The sequence below is a fragment of the Cygnus olor genome, chromosome 15 (genome assembly GCF_009769625.2).
Source record: "Cygnus olor isolate bCygOlo1 chromosome 15, bCygOlo1.pri.v2, whole genome shotgun sequence".
Taxonomy (NCBI): domain Eukaryota; kingdom Metazoa; phylum Chordata; class Aves; order Anseriformes; family Anatidae; genus Cygnus; species Cygnus olor.
Genome location: NC_049183.1, coordinates 13324235 through 13343927, shown reverse-complemented (window position 1 = coordinate 13343927; position 19693 = coordinate 13324235). Strand labels below are relative to the sequence as shown.

Sequence of the window (19693 nt, the reverse complement as noted above, 5' to 3'; positions counted from 1 at the left end):
TCCTGCTCGTGCCTTCCCAGCGGTTATGGTTTTTTTTTTTTTTTTGGTTGCTTTTTTTCAGCGAATGGGGGAAATGGGTGTGTGACAAAAGGAGTTAGCCCCCGTCCTGCTCGCTCCTCTCAGCCTGCGAGGTTGGCAGCGAGGTGGCTGAGCTCAGTTTTGCTTTATTTAGTGAGTGTAAGGAATGTTTGAGTCAAGATTGGCAGCCAGCTTCTGCTTTTTTTTTTTTTCCTTTTTGACAAGCTGTCTGCTCGTGATAGAGTCAAGTAGGCAAGCACAGTAAACTACCACATCACATCCAAGGTCACTTTTTTTGTGTTAACACTGGTGTTTTGAGTGTCTGACAGAGGTATGGTGTTCAAGACAGCACCTTCTTCACGTGCCTTTGTCCCTTTATAGCACAAAGAAGGCGAAGTTTTTGTTTGGATGCCACCCCAGTGTTAAACGAACAGCACGTACAAGCAGAACCAGCCCTGTGCAAACAACGCGTGCTCCTCTTCTCTCCAGGACTTCCAGCCCATGCAACCTGCTGCTGCTGCTCAGCCTTCCCTCTACACCCTCCCTTTGTATCTCACAAGCACGCCTCATCTGCCAGACTCTCACCAACACCAGCATCTTCTTCTTCTGGTATCTCACAGATTACAGAAGTCGAGATATCCATTTGCTGTCCTTGATTTCATCTTCCATGTGCGTAAAAGCAGGTTGCCTCCCATGGTTAAGAAGTTGCTGTACTTAAATGATTCTCCTCCTCTGATACCTTCTCCTAGTAACTAAAAGGAAGGAGCTGTAGTCGAGTTATCTCTTCCTTGTAGTCTCTTGCGTGTAACAAGCACTTCAAAAATGTCTCACACCTCACACTTCGGTGTGTGTGTAGATTACCTGAATAATTATCTACAGGATCAGGACCCAGTGCTCATGATTTTCCCTGCAAGATGTCCTGTTTTCAGAACGATACAAGGAGAGCCCAGACTGTTTTCGGCTGTGTTGAGAACAGGCCTCAGGGAAGTGCCACGGTACTTGTAACGCCCAATGCACCATTCAGTAATGGTAGCCAGCTTACTGCAGCGTGAGGAGCCTGCTTTTCTATTCAACTTGTAAGTTTGGGTGGTAAGTCCTGTTTTATCTTAACTTGAAATAAAAAGTATATTTCATTGTGGTTTTCTTTTGTTTTAAAGTGTTATTAAGAAAGGAGGATAGGGCTGTTGATTCACTAGCTTAAATTTTAGTTTAAGATGTTACATTCAGTTTGATATGTAAGGAAGTACTTACTGCTTACTTGTAAGTTATAAGGGAGACAATTTGAGGTTATTAATGTCTAAGGTCTGCTGAAAGGCTCATTGTCAAGCAGTTAAGTTTTAAACCCAAGATACTACAGAAGAGAAATACTAATTTCTGTTACCATGCTTAATTTAAGTGAAAGCTTGTTTCCGGTTCGAATTAATACGTTTTCTTAGTAGCAATTTAAATCTGTTCAGTGTATAAACATAAGAACAATAAGTTAACCAGTATTCACACTCAGGCCTTGTTTTTCAATCATTATTTAAATATGGTAGTGTTTTTTTTTCCGTAGTCCCCAACTCCATATTTAGGGTGAAATGCTTTCAGTTGGTTATTACCTTATCTTTAAAAATAATACAAAATCCCTTTGATATGTCACAGACACTTGTGGTTGTTTTTCTGTTTGCCTTGGTTGCAATAGTGGTACTTAATAGTGGCCAAACCAGAAAAACGTCCATGAAGTCTTTATCTAAATCAGTAAAAGGATTCCACCATTTTAGTACCTCTGTTTTGTGCCTGCTTCTTCACTTTCCTGCATACATATAACGAGTGAGGAACTAACCTGTTAAACATGCAGCAGAAAGATTGGTAGGAGAACAGCTCTGCCACCTGAAAAAGCAGAAACAGCAATCTGATGTTTGTAAAAAGAAGGAAAAAAAAAGAGAGGATGTTTTTTTCAGGAATTGTAAAAGAAATGAAGAAGTAATGTAGATAACTGCATTTAAAGGTGGAGAAAATGAGGCAAAAAGATTTTTCCAAGGACTGCTGTGTTCTGCAATAACCTATAAATATTGTAAGTCCTCTAAAGGCTGCAGATTTGCATAATTAGTACAGAATGGTGAGAAGTTTTATTTACAGATGTGGTGAGCCTATGAGACAAAAGAGAAAGGAATAGAAGGTTCTACTACGCAAGTCAGGCTGCTAGTGAAAGGCAACTTTCTAGCCTAGAAAATAAGCCATGGAACTACTTCCAGAGGAAAATCTCACCAATGTTGTACAAACTTGATTCTTATTTTCATTCCACAAGTGTATATATTTTCTAGGGTATAGCCTATTGACTTTTTTCTAGCGTTTGGAGTTTAGCCAAGCTCCTTTAGAGTGAGTGTTCTTATATGCAAACATTTATGCACTTTTTGAGAAATGCAGCAGGTTGTTTTGATCTAGTGCACCTCCTCTTGCAGTCTTTGGTTCTTGCAGTCTTTGATGGATAATATCAAATTAGGGAAGTGTGGATTATACCATACAGAAAATTTTCAACCTGGAAATTCCTATGGTTTTTTGTTGTTGTTGTTGTTTTGTCTGTTTAGTCCTCTAAACTGAGACATTATCTTGCATTTATTCTTCTTTAAAATAAATAAATCATTGATTTATTTTGTGCTAGTGTATGGTATTTTCCATGGGCGCGCTTCTTTGGAGGATGACTTACTGTACCTGAAAAAAATTAACTGATTAAAGAAAAAAAAATAACAAAAACTATGAAAATTAAATGGAGGGAGATATGAACACACTGATAGGTTAATATAGTCTCACAATCTAGATATTAATTTTCTGTTAAGATCTAAATCAGAAGTGTTGTAGAACAATTAATATTTCTAGTCTGTAGGTAGAAGGACTCCTACTGAAGGTGTAGATCCTGTGGGTACCCTGAAAACATTGCTTTGTGATTTCTTCCTTTGCTTCCATTTTCCTTCACTCTAAAACTGAAAGTGCAAAACTTAGGGCAAGCAATTGCATTAACTACCACATGGTTGTCCCAGAAGATTTTTATATTGCTTTTCCTCTTCTCCCAAGGGAGACAGAACTTTAGAAAACAATGAGTATGTGAGTAGAAGGTAAGTTGCTCTCAAATAGGATTGTTTTTCAGCATACTAAATCAACCTGAATGCAGTAAACTATTGGAGGCGGCTAAAATCTTCGTTAACAAGAGTATATTCCCAAGGGTCACTAGCCAGCTGCTCTGCTTTTATGGTGTAAATATGCTTCTGCAATAATAAAGATTGGAAGAGAAGAAAAGAAATATCACATTACATAGCTGGAAGTCTCAGGGGAGACATTAAACAATGACTTCACCACACTTCTGGAAGTATCTTCTGCAATGAACACAGTTACAAGAACAGGAATAACTCCCATTAAATTTTACTGGGCTTAAATAACTTAATATGGTGTCACTTACAAAGCCCCAAAACAAACAGAATGACAGATTTTTGTTTTCTCTATGTAATGTGAATTTACATAAAGGAAATTAGAAATAGATTTATAAACCTTTTAGGTCTCATTTTAAATTCAGAAATGCTAGCAAATTCAGAGTTAAATTTGTTCACTTGCCACTTAATTTGATTGCGCTTAAGAGTCTGAGAACAGGAAAGGTACAGTCCTAAGGCATGGCGGTAATAGTCGAGGGCAGAGTGAATAGATTGAAATGTGTGTTTTGCAGCTTTCATGAGTCTAAGAGCTATCCTGATAGAGCTGTTGAACAGATGTGTTTATATTAAAAAACCATTAAGCAGATATGGACAATGTCTGTACAGTCAGGAGAAGGGAGTCATGTAGTTTCTGAATCATCCCATCTTCTGTATTATCCCAATGTAACAACAGGCTTTCCTATTTAGCTATCAGAAGGAATTCACGATGACCTAGCCACATTGCCCTGCTGTGTTTTATGGAGTAGAGAGTTAGCGAAGTAACACAAAGGATCAAGACAACAGGTTCTGCGTTTTTGAAATGTAGACGTTTGAAAACATTCTTAGTGCCACCCAGAGGAAGACTACAGGGGCTGTAATGATTCTACTCCAAACTAGTTTGGCTAGAATGTAGAGAGAGATCTTACTTTAAGAAGTCTGTGTCTTCAAACACCAGTCGGTCTGGCTATCCAGCCATGGGTTGCGGGGACTACTCTTTCATGATTCAGATGGTGCCCCAGGTGTAAGTGACCTGAGCACTTTGAGGAATGTCTGAAATTGTCCACAAATGCTAGGGAGGACTTTAGACAAAGAGACAAAGACTAAATCTTCTGGTTGTACCCAACCTTTATACTTTTGAGTGCCATCCTGCAACTTTCACAACCTAGTAGTTGATCGGGGGGGGGGGGGGGGGGGGGGTGGAATGAAAAAAAGAAAGCAGAACCTGAAACCGTAAGTACAAAAAAAAATCTACTACATTGCAATTGAACATGCAGCAATAATACTACAGAAATGCATTAATGCATCAACTTATACTTGCTCACACTAGGTAGAAGATTTTCAGAGAATACCAACATGCTTAGGAAGTGTGGTGTTGGCTGCTTTTTTTTCCCTCCAAAACTGAACAAAAACCCAACCACAATATTAAAATGTACTGCTTCTACAATAGATGTATTTCAGGTAGAACATAAGATGTCAAGCACCATGAAATGATACCAGATTTCCTCTTTGTTTTTCCATTTTAAAACTGGTAACTTTGGTATATAAAAAAACAAACCACAAAGCAAACAACTGAAGTCATTGTATACCATCTAAGAGCAACTGTGATTTCTGTTGGCTACACTTCTCTTAATTTCCGGATCGTCTTGTACTAAGATGCTATAATATGACCATGGTATCACGCAGAGAGGATGCTAGTTCAATGTTTAGTGAATTGATGACTGTCTCCTATATGCTTACTCACAAAGATAATGCAAAGACTTAAATAACATTCTTGTAGTATTGTAGAAGATCGTGTTTTTATGAGTGTATGCGTTATTTTCCGATGTGGAAATATCTTAAGTAAGCAAAGGCATCTGTTGAACATTTTGTGATGGGATTACAATATTACTGTGAAGAACATTGTTACTGTGAAGAACAGTGTTAAATGCATACATGGATATATTCAAAAAATAACACGCTCTTCATGTACTGTAATTAATTGAGAAATGCCACATAATAGATGTGATGAGTTCATGATTATAATCATGCATTTTTCTGAATTGATCAACATGATTTTAATGGAATAACCTTAAAATAAAAACCCCATTTATTGCAAGGTGATAAACAGATAACTAGAAGGAGGACGAAAATAATTACCGTGAGGATTTGAGCAATCGCACTTAGTAGAAAGGGATATAACTGAACATCTCAGCCATACTACTGCTGCCATTGTCTACAATTTCCTCGTCACGTAAAACAGATCATGAAATGAAGAAGTGTAAAAACATATACAGAAGTTGTTTACAGCGATTTCAGCACTGACCACCTTAGTTATAGATTTATTTTTTTTCTATATAATATGAAAAGGTATCGATTAGTAGTGTTTTAAATCAAGATTCAGATCTAGAGGAATCTGCCACTACGGCAGGGAGTTTTCTGAAACATTGTGACTGTTGCTTGTCTTAATAACATTCTGTCTTTATTAATATTTTGAGCTTGCATACTTGCGTATTCAAGGATTTTCCAGCTTTATTGATGACAGAAGTTGAGACAGCAAGCTTAGGTACACTAACTCTGGTTTGTGTGTATGGGGGGGAAAGCTGGACCAGGCTGTGTCACTTCAGGGAGATGAGATGCAAGTAAGAGGATTAACATGAGTGAAACAATGAACCAGCTGTTTTTTACAAGTACTGGTATTTAGTATAAAACTAAAGTTAACAAAAAAAACTTTTCCCCACTTACTTGGTGCACAGCATCTCCTCCAGCAGGTTCTTCTCTTTGGTAGGTAAAATAGTTTTTGTCACCAGCGTTCTCCTTGGCTGCATCCATGTGTATGTCAACTCACCCCCTCTCCTGAGTGACTCTATAATTCAGTTGGCACCTAATCAGTGCTTCAGTGCTTTTCAAGGCTGGTTCTACTGAGTGCTGTGATTCTTCCTTTTTATTTTTATTTTTTTTAAGGTGATCAAAAGCAATTATATCTCTGAATCTGTTCAAGATAGGACAAGGGTCCAAATTAACACTAAGGAGATCTGTGGAAAAGAGAGCTCTTATTACGATTCTACTAAAATAATTAATTCTGTAGAAATCGAGACTGTGGACATGAACAGTATATTTTACTGTTTTCATAGCTTTGGCTCAAGGTTATCGTCACTGTTCTGTGCTCAGAAGGGAAGAATATATCTTACTCACAAATTTTATCTTCATTTCCATAGCAATTGCATGTTATTTTAAAGGGGTAATCTGAAAGATCTTCTGTGTGATCCAATTGGATGACACTCTTGCACCATTTTTAGGAAAATTGTGAAAACATATTTAAATGTGTAACAAGGCTCATCTGGTCTTTTTACTTGATTCAGAATCAAAATCTCACTTTTCGGTAGTAAACACAGTATGGAATGTATGTTCCTTGAAAAAAACACCCACAACAAAGGAACTCACACCAGTGGTAAATTTAAACAGGAACAGAATCTTATGATAGACTTGACTTCAAGCAGTAGCTGAAGTAACGGAGAAATGTTGGAGTAAAAATTAAAATAATCTTTAATAAAGAAATCTATGTACTACAGAAAGTAGTAAAGATTTGTGGTTATTTATCATAGAAACCACTGATTTTTCTCAACTATTCTGTGAAGCATCTATGCAGTAATTTGGAATGCTTATACTTAAAACAGATGCTAGCATTATTCTTCAGAGAATGTTCAGAGCAGAGGGAGTGTGAGACAGATGGACACACAAGAATCGGTAGTTCAGAGAGCTATCTCAGATGCATGTATTTCACATAGGTCAAGTTTGATGAAACCTAAGTTTCTTGAATCAACACCTCTGATGTAAATAATTCACAGTAATGGGAAAAAAACACTAAGCCTGTATGGGATGAATGTAAACATACTTGAAAATAGTTGTTTGAGTTATGATATAATCTAAGCCTTGCAGTTGTTTTATACGTAGATATAATTATACTAATGTGGGGGGGTTGAAACAGCAAGAGATTTTATTCTAGTAATGAATTTAGTAAGATATGGAAAAAAAATCATGAAATTTAAACTGAATGGCAATTGTAGTACAATAATGCTAGAGTATGGGTTTTGGTGTTGTTTTTTTGTGAATATATTGTAAAAATCTCTGTAAATCTTCACATTAATATTTAAATCTGATCTCATTCCTGACTTTGTATGCATATCATCATTTTTTAAGTATTCCAAGATGACTATAATGACCTTCCTTTGGGAGTTGCTCCACAGTGCTCTCATAGTTACAAGAGGAAAATGTAAGTACAAACTACAAGGTGAGATATCATGCTATATAAAGCACTCAGTAATCAGGGCAGTGCTTCTGTTGCCTCAGCTAACAGTGAAACAAAGGAAGGCCCACCCAGTTTGGATTGCAACAAAAAAACAGAACTTCATTTTGATCTAACTCATTAGATGAGCTGTTGCAAATACACAGATTTTGATGTTAATTCTGGTTTATACTGTTAAGGTGAAAAACATAGCAAAATTAATGTCATTTTCTTTCCAAGAAGCATAGCGGAATCCAGGTCAGACACTATATAAGATCAGAATAAGGGCTACTACTGTGTTTTCCTAAGACTATATTGTTGTTTTTCATGGCAGACATATAAAGAACCTTTTAAACAACCCTCACAAGGACAAAAGTTAAGCAGGTAAAGGTGAAACTTCAATACAAAGTAGTAATTTGTTTTCGTTCAGTTGCAACTGAACTGAATTATGAAGTTTATAACCTCTGATACCTATAAAAGCGTAACATTAACTAGGGCTAACCAAATTGAAGATGGTGTATACATTACCAATTAGGGACACAACTCTAATATTTTCCTTCTGTGTTTGGAAACAATTAGTGATATATCTCTTCATTAGTCAAAATAATACTAAAATTTACATGGGAGAAAATAAAAAAAACTTCAAGTCTCAGATATTTTACAAATACAGATTAATAAAAAGTAAATGGGCATTGGATGTTGGCAAATCTCACAACCATATGTTCAGAGAGTTCTTTCATTTGGTCATAATTAATTTTTTTTTTTTTTCAAAATAAGTAGCTTTAATTGTTTAGATACCTGGGTGAAGTCTGAATCCTGCTATGGATGTTTGAACTCTCAGGGATTTGCAATAGAATAAGAGGAGCTTTCATACATGTAGCCTTATTACTTTGATTATATACACCTGTTCTAAATAACATCGAGCCTAATTCTGCCTATAGTCATAATGATATAATTCCAAAATAAAGCCTTAATACTGCAAGGACTTGGCACATAAACTCCAGGCATGGGACAAATCCTACATATTACAGTAGTAATATTCATCTGCCAGAAGCTGAACATGTCTTTATCTTTGCAGCTTTTAATGTAAGCAGACACTTCTAGTTTAAATGAATGTCACCTAGAGCAGAGCTTGCTGCTGTAGCTAAAGACATTATGCCTTGCTTACTATTTTTTGTTGATCTAACAAGTTGCACATACTTATAGTCACCTAGTATTCTTTACTTCAGCAAAAAAAATCATTAAAAGGGATCCTAAAAATTACTGAAATATAGGTAAATTATACAAATTCTAGGGAAAAAAACAATACATCTTCAAGTGCTGCTTAAAACACTGCAGATGCCGAATTTTTATGGTTACAAGCCATTTTAAATTATTCCATTTTTAGTTACTTTTATATATATTTTCAAGTAACATACATAAATATGTCCCTAGCAGAACATTGCAAAAAGTTAAAAAGACCCCTTGTTTTAATCATGCTCCCATGCTGACTGGTTATGCTTTGCATTGGCTTCATGATAAACATTTAGGTGGAGGGTAATTCTAAAAAAGAAAAATGGAAAAGAAGCTTTCCTTCTGGCACTTTGCAGTATATTGTATTATGACACAGCTAAGTATAGCTAATTTATTTGGAGCAAAGGGGTTATTAAGATGAAGATTAATGCACAAATAACTCTTATTCTTGGAAGCTTACTGTGAAGCATAAACTCACAAAATCTGTTGCATAGGAGGGTTTACAACTGTGCCCACTGTAGCTGTGATCTTTATATCAGTGTAATAATCCTCAAGGTACTCTTCCAGAAGCTGCTGTTGAAGAAGGGGGGAGGATCTGGAGTTTATTTTATGGTCAGAAACATATTTTAGCATGTATAGTGGAAGAAGAATAATTGTATCTAGGGTTCAAGATGGTTTATGATTTCAAGAGGAGTTAGTACCATGATTCCATGCTGATAGAGAAAGCATAGAGAAACCATAAATCAACACATGACAATTGTTTTTTTCTTCTGATAGTGCTTTTGGTTTGCTTTTCTTTGGAGAACTGTGTATTAGGTAGAGACAATATTGTGATTTTTAGTGCATCCAGTATCTTGTTCTGAATACACACACCCTCCCCCCCCCCCAACTTTCTGCATGGATCTTACATGGATCTTATGTCTACTGTAATAATTTAACAATCATACAGCAATTTTTCTCTAGTAAGGTTGGGAGTTATAAAATGGTGTTAGCAGTTCCGAGGCCACACAGTTTGATACAGTGTGATAGAGTGTCTCAGGCAGCATGTTCTGTAAGACTGTAGATGCCTAATATGTTTAGGGAAACTGTACCACAGGGAACATATTAGGAAGAATTCATCAGTGGATCAAAATTGTCTTGGAGCCTTACTTATTGGGGACCAGTGCAGTTTTAAATTATTGCTGTCTTAAGAAAAGCCTCAAGACAAATTGTATTTCTTAGATTAGCTTTACAAGAATGGGTCAATAATTTCTATTGGAGAGTTTTGAAGGTTTTTTTTTTAACACTAGCATGAGCAATTTCAATAATTTGAACTCTGTAATTAAGTTTTGAGTCTTTTCCCAAATGATTTTCAAATTGCTTAATAAGCTGTTTATAGTCTGTCATTCTTTACAGATGAAATTGGACATATTTGTGAAGTGTCTTAGCGGCGTGCCTCTAATGACAAAGAACTTTAATTATAAAATGTTTCTGCAAGTTTTGCATTAATTAGACATAAAATTAACAAAGTGTAAAGCGTGTACACATGTTCACACACATACAGAACATCAGCAAAGTTTCATCCATCGATGTTTAAACATTTAGAATCACACTGGTTTAAGAGTAATAGCAATTAATAAGAATTCTGCTATTCCTAATCATTGGAGCAGAGGTTGGAATTGACATCTCTTGAGTCCAGTGCTCAAATTAGTGCCAAATTCTTTACTGAAGTTAAGTACTTCATCTTACCATCCCTTTTCTCTCTGACCTAGTTTATCCTGTCTTATAAACATGGTGCAGCTTCAACAGCAAAGAAGAATACACCCCTTAAGAAGTTCTGGAACCTGAAAAGCTTTGAATTTCTTCGGGCTAACCCTTGTGTAGATTCTTCATCCATTAGCTTGTGGAACTGCTGGTATCTATGTTCACTACCATTTTTGCCTGAATCAGGAGTGAGCTTTTGAAGTGAATCTACCAGCTGTCCATACTTAGCATGTTTTGGTTTGCAGTATGGGCTTAGCTCTTTTGAATTGGATTCATGTCAGATAAAACTAAGTTGATAGATGTGCTCAAGTATCCAATACATTGGATGAGCCAGGAGCAAGTCTGAAGTAAATACTTGTGAAACGGGCATAGATGTTGAGTCTTCAGCATCATTTTTTTCATTTTGTAGGTCTGCTCCTGTATCACAGTATCAAATTGTATCACAGTAATAAACTTTTACAGAACCTCATTTTACTGAAGAAAAGCAAGGACATCTGTTCCTTTTTTTTTTTTAAAAAAAAAAAAAATGCTTTTCCTTTAAAGCCTAGGAAATCTTGTAGGCTGTCAGTCCTAAAACAAGTTAAGTAACTACCTGGAATCTAGAAGTCTAAAATCTCAAAAGAAATTAAAATGTTAAAGGAAGGTGTGTGTTTTAAATCTCATAAGGCTAGTTTGGTTACCTTCTCAACTTGTTGGCTGTTGAAAATTCTATGTTGAGTTGCTTGGTTCTTATGTACATTGTATAAATAGTTAATAAAGCACATAGCATATAGTCATGGAATCTACAGGTTTCTGAAAATTAAAGCTTGAGATGACCTCTACAATGACTACAACACTTTAGTGAATATAGTCTTTAGTTTAAATTTTGTGTTTAATAAGGAACATATAATAGCTATCCATAAGGCAACAATTTGTTATTCTTCAGCTGGACTTTTCCTTCAATACAAATGTCCAAATTAAAAGCTTATTATGTACTGCCACTCAGCTGTATTAACTCTAATATATTCATGTGGTTTAAAATCATGATGGACTATAATGCACAACTTAAACAGAAAAACTTCATACCGTGGAGCAAATAAATATGATTGAATTAATAATCCTCCAGTTTTGGTGTGACTGCTGTGTACAAACAACAACTTACTATTGTGATCTAGTGATGACAATATTAGAGAATTGCTATAATTAAACTTAATATTGCCTTTATTTTATTATGACTGCCTTGATCTGATTTGTATAGGCATTCATTTGGAACCTAGGTATTTCTGCAGAATAGGATTTATTTATATTTTTGGTGGCCTATGTTCCACACAGTAGTTAAGAACAAGCTTAAAATTAAGTATACATTTAGCAGTTTTGTTGAAATGTTGCAACTTTTTTCACCTTTAATTCAAATTTATACCTCAAATTCAAAGGCTCTGGCTCTCATGATCTTACTGATGTTGAGTAACAACTTACTTGTTAGACTATAATTTTGACCAAGACTATTCTAATCTCAGAACAAGAAAAAAATGCAGGTCAGAAAGCTGTGTTCAAACCTAGAATTAAAATGTTTTGACAGAATCAAACAGAAGAAGAAATAAGGTTTTATGTTAATCTTTGTTATCAAATATAATCCATGGTTTGTAATCCATGGAAAGGACTAATATGGCTTCTATATCAAGTACATATTGATTTTTATAGTTGAGTAAAAGTGATCAACCAAAATGAATTTAGAGGAAAACCAGCGTTTTTTGTTGATACCTGCGATTGTTAGATCTCTGATTTAGCAGTTCCCATAACAACGTCCAAATGACTGAAAAGTCTGTACAATTGCTGTCCACTGAACCAAAGGGATGTAGCAAACTATTGTTCTGACTTCCTTGTTATCTGAGAAAGGCAAATGCTTTGGGAAGTTGACTTTACATTTACACTCTCTGTAACTTTCTACCTATAAAAATGATAAAACCAAAATACATAGTGTTGGGGAGTCCTTACCTACCCTTTGCAATTCAGGTCTGTCCTCCTTTGAGTGCCCAGAGAAATGCTCTACAGCTATATATTTGTTGATTCAAAATTATGAAATAAAAACACTCTTTTTGTAAATATCATTTTATTTCCCAGTAATAACATTATTTCCCTGCCTAATCATATCAGATTAGGCAGAATGAGAGCAGGAAACCAGCACATTAAGAGGTTGAGGGACTTTTCCTTTAAAATCATTTTAATCCTTTCTGACACGAATTAAGAGCATGTAAATGCTGTAAGGTGAGGAAATAATATTTTTGTTCTCCAACTTATGCTTTGCTAAGTTAGATATTCATTTTCCCAAAACTTTTTATTTCTCCAAATAATAAAACAGAGAGGTGCATGAAGCAAACCTGAAGCTATATTCTGAAGTCTGAACAGAGTGGTTTAGTCCAACAAATTGACAGGACTCATCCTCCCTCTAGTCTGCTGACAGTACAACTAGTTCATTTTGCCTTGAATTTGTTAAGATATAGACAGGAAAGTGATTTACAGGTTGGGGAATGTTGTTTTGTTTATCCTGCTGGTGATGAAAATAACCCTCTAAATATCTGATGGCAACCTGCTATTTTAGAGATTAAAAAGTGCCTGAGCTGCCTGTAAAATAGTTAATAGCCTACTTTGCAAGTAGCCATAATCTTTAATTTATTTATTAAAGATATTTTCATAGAATATCTATGTTAAACCTGACAGCGTGATTGCACTTGGGTCTTGCCCCAGGGCAGCTATTTGGATGCATCATGGACACAGAATATCAACACAAAGTAGTTTTGCTAGAATAAAAAGTCTGTTTATCATGCTGTCCATATTTACTGTCTCAAGTGTACAATTCAACAGTTTTGTAAAATTGAATAGTATATGCTCCAATTCTCTCTTGGAATGTTGTGATGTTAGAAAACTATTGTATTTCTGTGCAGAAGGAGATGAATCTTTATTCTGTAGAAAAGCCTTGCCTAGAGCATGAAGATTTTTCCCTACCCTTATGTTTAGTATGTTTCTATATACAAATTACTTTTAGGCCAAACTTCTTCACAACTAGCTTATAGTTATCTCTTCCAAGCTGTTGGTATGTTAATAAAGCAATTTTTGTTACACCCCCTCCCCCCAAAATACTAAGCCAAGAAGGAGATAAGTTTGAGAACGGTGTGTGTTTTAAGGATGTTAATACCCAACAAATGCACACACACACACATATATATATATGTCAGTAAGGGAAATGTAATAGTTATTCCGAAAACAAGAATTAGAAACCTAGAAAATTACGTTGGCATGTTTGGATTTAATTTGATCTGTGAGGCATGGAAGCAGACTGAATTCAGAATGAATAGTCTGTCAGCAATGCCATACAGTAAAACTTAGGAATTCCAAAACAGAGGAAAAAAAAATTCTAATGTTTTGCAGCCTACTTCATAGTGGTATGCAGCAAGGAAACAGCGTTTTCACCCTGGCAAAAAAAAAAAAAAAAAGCCTATATATACATATATATATAAAATCAGGAATCTCTGCAATAAGTACATAACTAGTGCTAAAAATTTATTTTGATTATAATTTAGATAACACTGAGTTTTGAGCATATTTTTTTTGTCTTTTTTCAAATATACTTCTTTCCACTTCAGGGCATGATTACACAAGGAAACTGAGTGAGGAGCAGGGTTCCCCACTATAGCATAGGTTAGGGGGAAGCTCTGGGACCAGAGGCAGCAGAGGACCTGAACTTGTCTCTTCTAGTGCTACATTGCTCCATGGGGCTGCTTTAGCTTGGACTGGCAACATCTTAGGAATTTACATATGGTTCTCAGCTGTATCCTGCAGCATTCTGTCACTAATACAGCAACACAACTGAGGCTGGTTTGACATCTTAGCAATACATCTCCAGATCTTACCATGTTTGGATTTGTTTTGGGTTTGACCTGTATTGCTATTAACGTTGAGATTTATAATATTGGACATTATATTTTAAATTCCTCTCTGAAGTTTTGGAGCTTCACCTACAATTTAGCAATAGGCATGTACAATCTAAGTTCTATTTTAAAGTGAAACTCAATTTTTTAATCTGCTTTAGTCAGCTTTACCTCACAAATTAACAAATGGGCTTACCTGCAAATTTTAGAGTTCCTAGTTTTCAGATGTAGCAAGCAGTTGGAATGCTTACAGGTGCAAAATACAACCCCATCTTAACTGTGAGCTGTTACCTGATATTGTCTATAATAAGTAGTTATCCATTTGCTCAATGCTTTACACAATACAGCTATATGCCTGCTGTTTTTCCCCCCACAGGCTTCTTTCTCCATTCAGAGTGGAGGAATGTTCGTACTTGCTTGAGTACGTCTGCATAGTATGGCAAATTGGTATGCAGAAAAGACCACGCGAGCTCTTGAATAAGCGTTTATGCCTGAACTTAAAAGCAGACAGTTTGTAGCAGCCAAGAGCTGCAACTGCATTGGAAAGTCCGCTTACGTTTGAATATAGTATGCTCAAGGTGGATTGAATCTTGCTGGCATTGGCAGGTAAAATCAGTCTCCAGTTAGCTATCCAAACTCATTTACAAAAGATTTGCAGCACACATTTGCAGCTACATTTGAGTAAATTTTCAGAAGAATAGCAAACGCCAAATCCCAGAGGTGAATAACGTGCTCACCAGTATCTGAGTTCCATGTTCTAGTGTGAGAGGCTCAATGTTGTTCAGTCCAGCAATAAGTTTACTCTCATATTTTTAAATCAAATTATATTACGTATTAATTGTTCAGAACCCCCTTGTTTTTCTTACTAGATTGTTTAGTGTAACTGAAATATAATGAACTCTCAACCTAGAGAGGGCAATGGAAAGAAAATGCAGATGTCTTCTTAAAGTTTTCTAACTGCAACCTATTTGATAAGTTCATTAAAAAATGTAGGTGAAGGAACAGTGACAGTGCACCTGTCTCTTTTAGATGACATTGGAATAATTAATTTTATGAAAATGACTTCTATTGGAGGTTAATTTATTTTGGCTGACAGTCACATACATTAGTAGACATGTCTAACGCTGCAGTCTGAACTTTATTTAGAAGAGTTTATTTATATCTTTGGGTGATTTCCTTGCAAAGATATGAAAGACATTTAGGATCATCAAGCATGAACATTTTTCGTAGTTAAAAATAAAATAAATGAACAGACCAAAAAATAAAAATAAAAAAAGACTACTTGAATGTTTTTACTTTATGATGCAAAATTATTTAACTTCCTTCACCAGTGAAGTTGAAGCAGTTCCTTCAGATGACACAACTGAGTTCTTTGGACAGTAAGCAAGCATGGCATATCTTCTCTCTTTTCACTTCTAGTGGTGGGTGGGGATACTGACAAGGAGACATGTTGTGAAAGCTCAGTATACGAAGTAGTGTTTGCATGCACTTCAGGTGATTCTGCTTACCTGTTCTGGCCATAATTTGGTGTTTACAGCCATCTCATTTGTAAATAATTTAATAACACCAAAATGATCAAGCACAATAATATATATTTTCAATACATATATTTTAAATGGCTCAGATATGATAGAATATAATGACTCCATACTTTAGAAAAAGGACCAAATCGGAGAACATTGAGTGCATTTATATACTATTCGAGTGTGAAAAATCCATATCAAGAAGATAATCTACATGCCCATCTCAAGTTCTAGGCTCATGAGGCGAGTACAGTAGGTTTTGTAAGTATATGTTACAATAATGATTTCCCAAGAGGCAGCTACTCCTCATGCTTTTTGTGCATCTATATGTAGGTGTATGGAGGCTAATGTAATTCTGAAGGCTTAATTTTAACCTGGTTTATACTTGTGTTTTCACTGGCCCCAGCTAATAAAGGAAATAAAACTGGTGGATTATGTTTTTGCGTAATTAAGGTAATACTTGTCTTCCTAAATTTGTGAAATGCAGGTAGTTGGTATTTATGGGGAGAGAACGTGCTTACAAATTCCCTTTTTATAGACAGGGATACATTGCCTGTATCAGGAGATTAATTCTTCAGTATAATTATTGCCTTTTTAGTCATTCATGCCCGTGTTAAATATATTTTGTATGTATAAATATATATTTGTGTATATATGTACAGAGAGAGGGATTTTGTAGAACTCAGTGGGATCATTGTAGTAGCATTTTACAGTTCTTTTTGCAACTGTGTGACAGGCAGTGAGAGTGAGATCTAAGCTATTTAGAATCAGATTTGTTCTAATTTAAGTACAAATTTATTCTACTTGTGTGGAATTCCTGAGATACTTAAATGCAGAATGCATATCCTGACTGCCTTAAGATTTAGGACCCAATATTGAGATCCTGGAACGGATACCTCCACAAAAAATTAAGCAGGGATACGTATTCCCAATTACAATTCAGTAGGTTAAATGATGGGTCAGCTGTTCAGTCCTCTCAAAGGCAGCCAAGATGAATGGAACTGAGTGTAAAGTCTGACTAATGCTTTTTCTTTCAGAGTGGTTCCCGTTGCTCCTGCCAGAATGCTAGCCATGTGGAGTTAACCAGATTTTGTATGGTTATGCTTCAGTTTCTCAACTGCAGTTTCTCTGTAAGAGTCATAGTATTCGTTCATCATGCATTCTCCTTGGTTACTAATCTGAAGTAAAAATCAGTTCAAATTCAAGGAGCCTTTCTTTAAAGCACTGGTGATCACAGTTCTCAGTATATTTGCCCTTTCTATAGATTTTGTAGATTCTATCCTAAGTGTCCAAGGTAACTGAGAAAGGGAGGGAGAGAGGCAGGCTGATAATTCTGCTGCTGTTGAAGTGCTATGTTGGAATTGACTTGGAAAAAAATTCCATGAAAAGCAATAAGGTGTCAATGCTAACTCCTAAATGAACCAGAGTGAAACTATTGAAATGTGCCAAGTGTCAACTTTTATCTCCTCTAACTGTTAAAAGACTAAGTAGTGTTGTTGACATAGCAAGGACTTATAAATCCTCACTCTAGAGGTTACTCATTAGAAGAATGATTATTATGGTAGCAGTATGGCAAACCTAAAAACCACAAAACTTAAAGTAACTGTAGTAAGTAAATCACTCATTCTGAAAGACTCTTGAAGTCCCTGTCCTCTATAATAGTCTATAGCATCAGTTGGCAATATCATGATGGATTTATTTTCAAGGAGGTTGTAGTAATATGCACAATGCAGCATATTATGTTTTGACTTTTTGAAGACTTCTTATGGGAAAAAAAAAGAAAAAAACAAAAAAAAACAATCCAGAGTAGTGGGAATCAGTTCTTTTCCTAATTTTGCCCCTTGGTATTTATCTCTGCTTTTCACTGTTTTTCTTCTTTTCCTTGTTGACCTAATTATTTTCCATTGGTCTTCTTTAAGCTTTCCCTGAATTTCATGTGTATGGTTTTCCAATTGCAATTTTGTCAGATAGGAAAATAAAACACATCACATAAAAACACAGTTTTGTGGGAAAGGTACTGGCTTACATTACAAGACTTGCTAGAATTCAGGCACCTTTTTCTCCCAGTACGAAGTACAAGATTTTGCAAGAGCAATAAGAGAAAGGTGACCTTTAATCTAAGATGTAGTTTGTCTAGTTTCTCTTATGTCTGAGGCTTTAAGTATAAGGTAAGTCTACTCACCTTTCCCTCCTCCCATACCTCTTCCTGGTGAACTGCATCAGCAGTTCTGACCAGAAAGAATATATTCCCTTTGGGTTAATGCTGGTGTGGATACCGCCTTACAGCCTTTGTACATTCGGAATAATATGTGTTTTATGTCTGAATACCATTCTGTGCTTCAAAAGGAGGTGCAATACTGACAACATAAAAGGTGGAGCGATTTATAAATGGCAGCAGAACTCTATGATTAAATTACAGGGTAACTATTTAGCCCTGAAACTATGTATTGTTATTGGCCATGTACATTAAGAGATTTTCAGTACTTAGTCTCCAGGGGCTATACTTTATAGTTTACTTTGCAGGTGGAAAAAGTTTATAGTTTGAGAAACTGTGTGTGTGAAACCATGTTTGTGCCATTGTGTGTGAAGGGGTTGTGGAAGAAGCAGAACGCGACATCAAGGAAATCTTTAGTTCAATGGAAAAACCCATGGAGTATATGAACATAAGGTAGAATGATCCTTTTTTTTTTTCTTTTTTCTTTTGGGTTTGTACAGTGTGCTGTTATCTGTGTAATTCTGGAGTCGTCATAGCATTATGCACTTTTACAGAGAAGTCCTTCATCTGTAGTAAGGCAGTTTCATGCTTGAAAAGATGCTAAAAGGCTTCCTGTAAATTTTTCACCCAGTATTATTCAAATACACATGTAGCTCAGAAAATATACAGTACACTAAAGAACATTTAATGACTGTCATATAAAAATTTTGCGTGGTAACATGATTATTACATTTTAGGCCACTAATTATGTGGACGTGAATTGAAATATGTTGTACCCAATTGTCATATTTAATAATAAGAAAAAAAAATAGGAATTCAATCAAATTATTAGCACTGTTGGTGCTATTGCACATCCATTCAAAACAAAAATAGTTACTGTTACTACTTGATTGCGGTTGATTTGGACTTTCACAGTGAATATTGCAAAACCTAGTCATTTTTTAACCAGCTAAGAATTGACATGACAGATCAAACCGATTGTTTAAGGCTGTATCCTCTGTTGCATTTGGAAGTATAAAACTTACTGGTGATGGGTTCAAAACAATCCTCAATGTGTTTGTGTTAACAGCCAGGAAGCTGGCTTGAGGACTGAAGCATGGGTGCTTGTATCCCTGATAATTCTATTCTATCAGATGTAATTACGCTTCAGTGTAAATGTCTGATCTTTTATTTGAATTCTGCTTGATTTTTGGTCTCTGATTTTTATAGCAATGAGTTCATGTAGCAAGTGATTCATTTTTAGCAGTAATTTTCAGGGATTGTCATGAAATGCCTCTAATGAAAAAGTGGTTTAAAACATTTTGCTGGGGAGGATTTTCAAAAAATAAAAATAAAAAATTAAAGGATTTTGTGCATTTTACCATTTTACATGCTTGCTTCTTGGGATACAACATACATGCAAAGGTAGAGGATTTAAGTCCACTAGATAAGCTTTTAACTTATTTATGTGAGCAGTAGGCTTCATCATAGGGAGGAATCAACTAGTAGCTTGTGATAAGCAGCTTCCACTAAGTTGCAGTGGAGCATTCCACAACTGTAATTCTGTGAAATGATTAAAACATGCTTATATGTATGCCTTGCAGCAGCCACAATTTAAAAGTAAAGCAGAAGATTCAGTGATGCACTGGAAGGGC

At 35.6% G+C, this 19693-nt stretch overlaps 1 protein-coding gene across 1 annotated transcript in view; it reads left to right on the top strand.

Annotated features, from left to right (window-relative positions):
- Positions 1–51: 51 nt before the first annotated feature.
- CARD11 (caspase recruitment domain family member 11) overlaps positions 52–19693 on the top strand; it is a 107693-nt gene continuing 88051 nt past the window's right edge. The window contains exon 1 of the mRNA XM_040574962.1: positions 52–1107. The gene's annotated coding sequence lies outside the window, so the exon portion shown is untranslated. The remainder of the gene's footprint in view (positions 1108–19693) is intronic.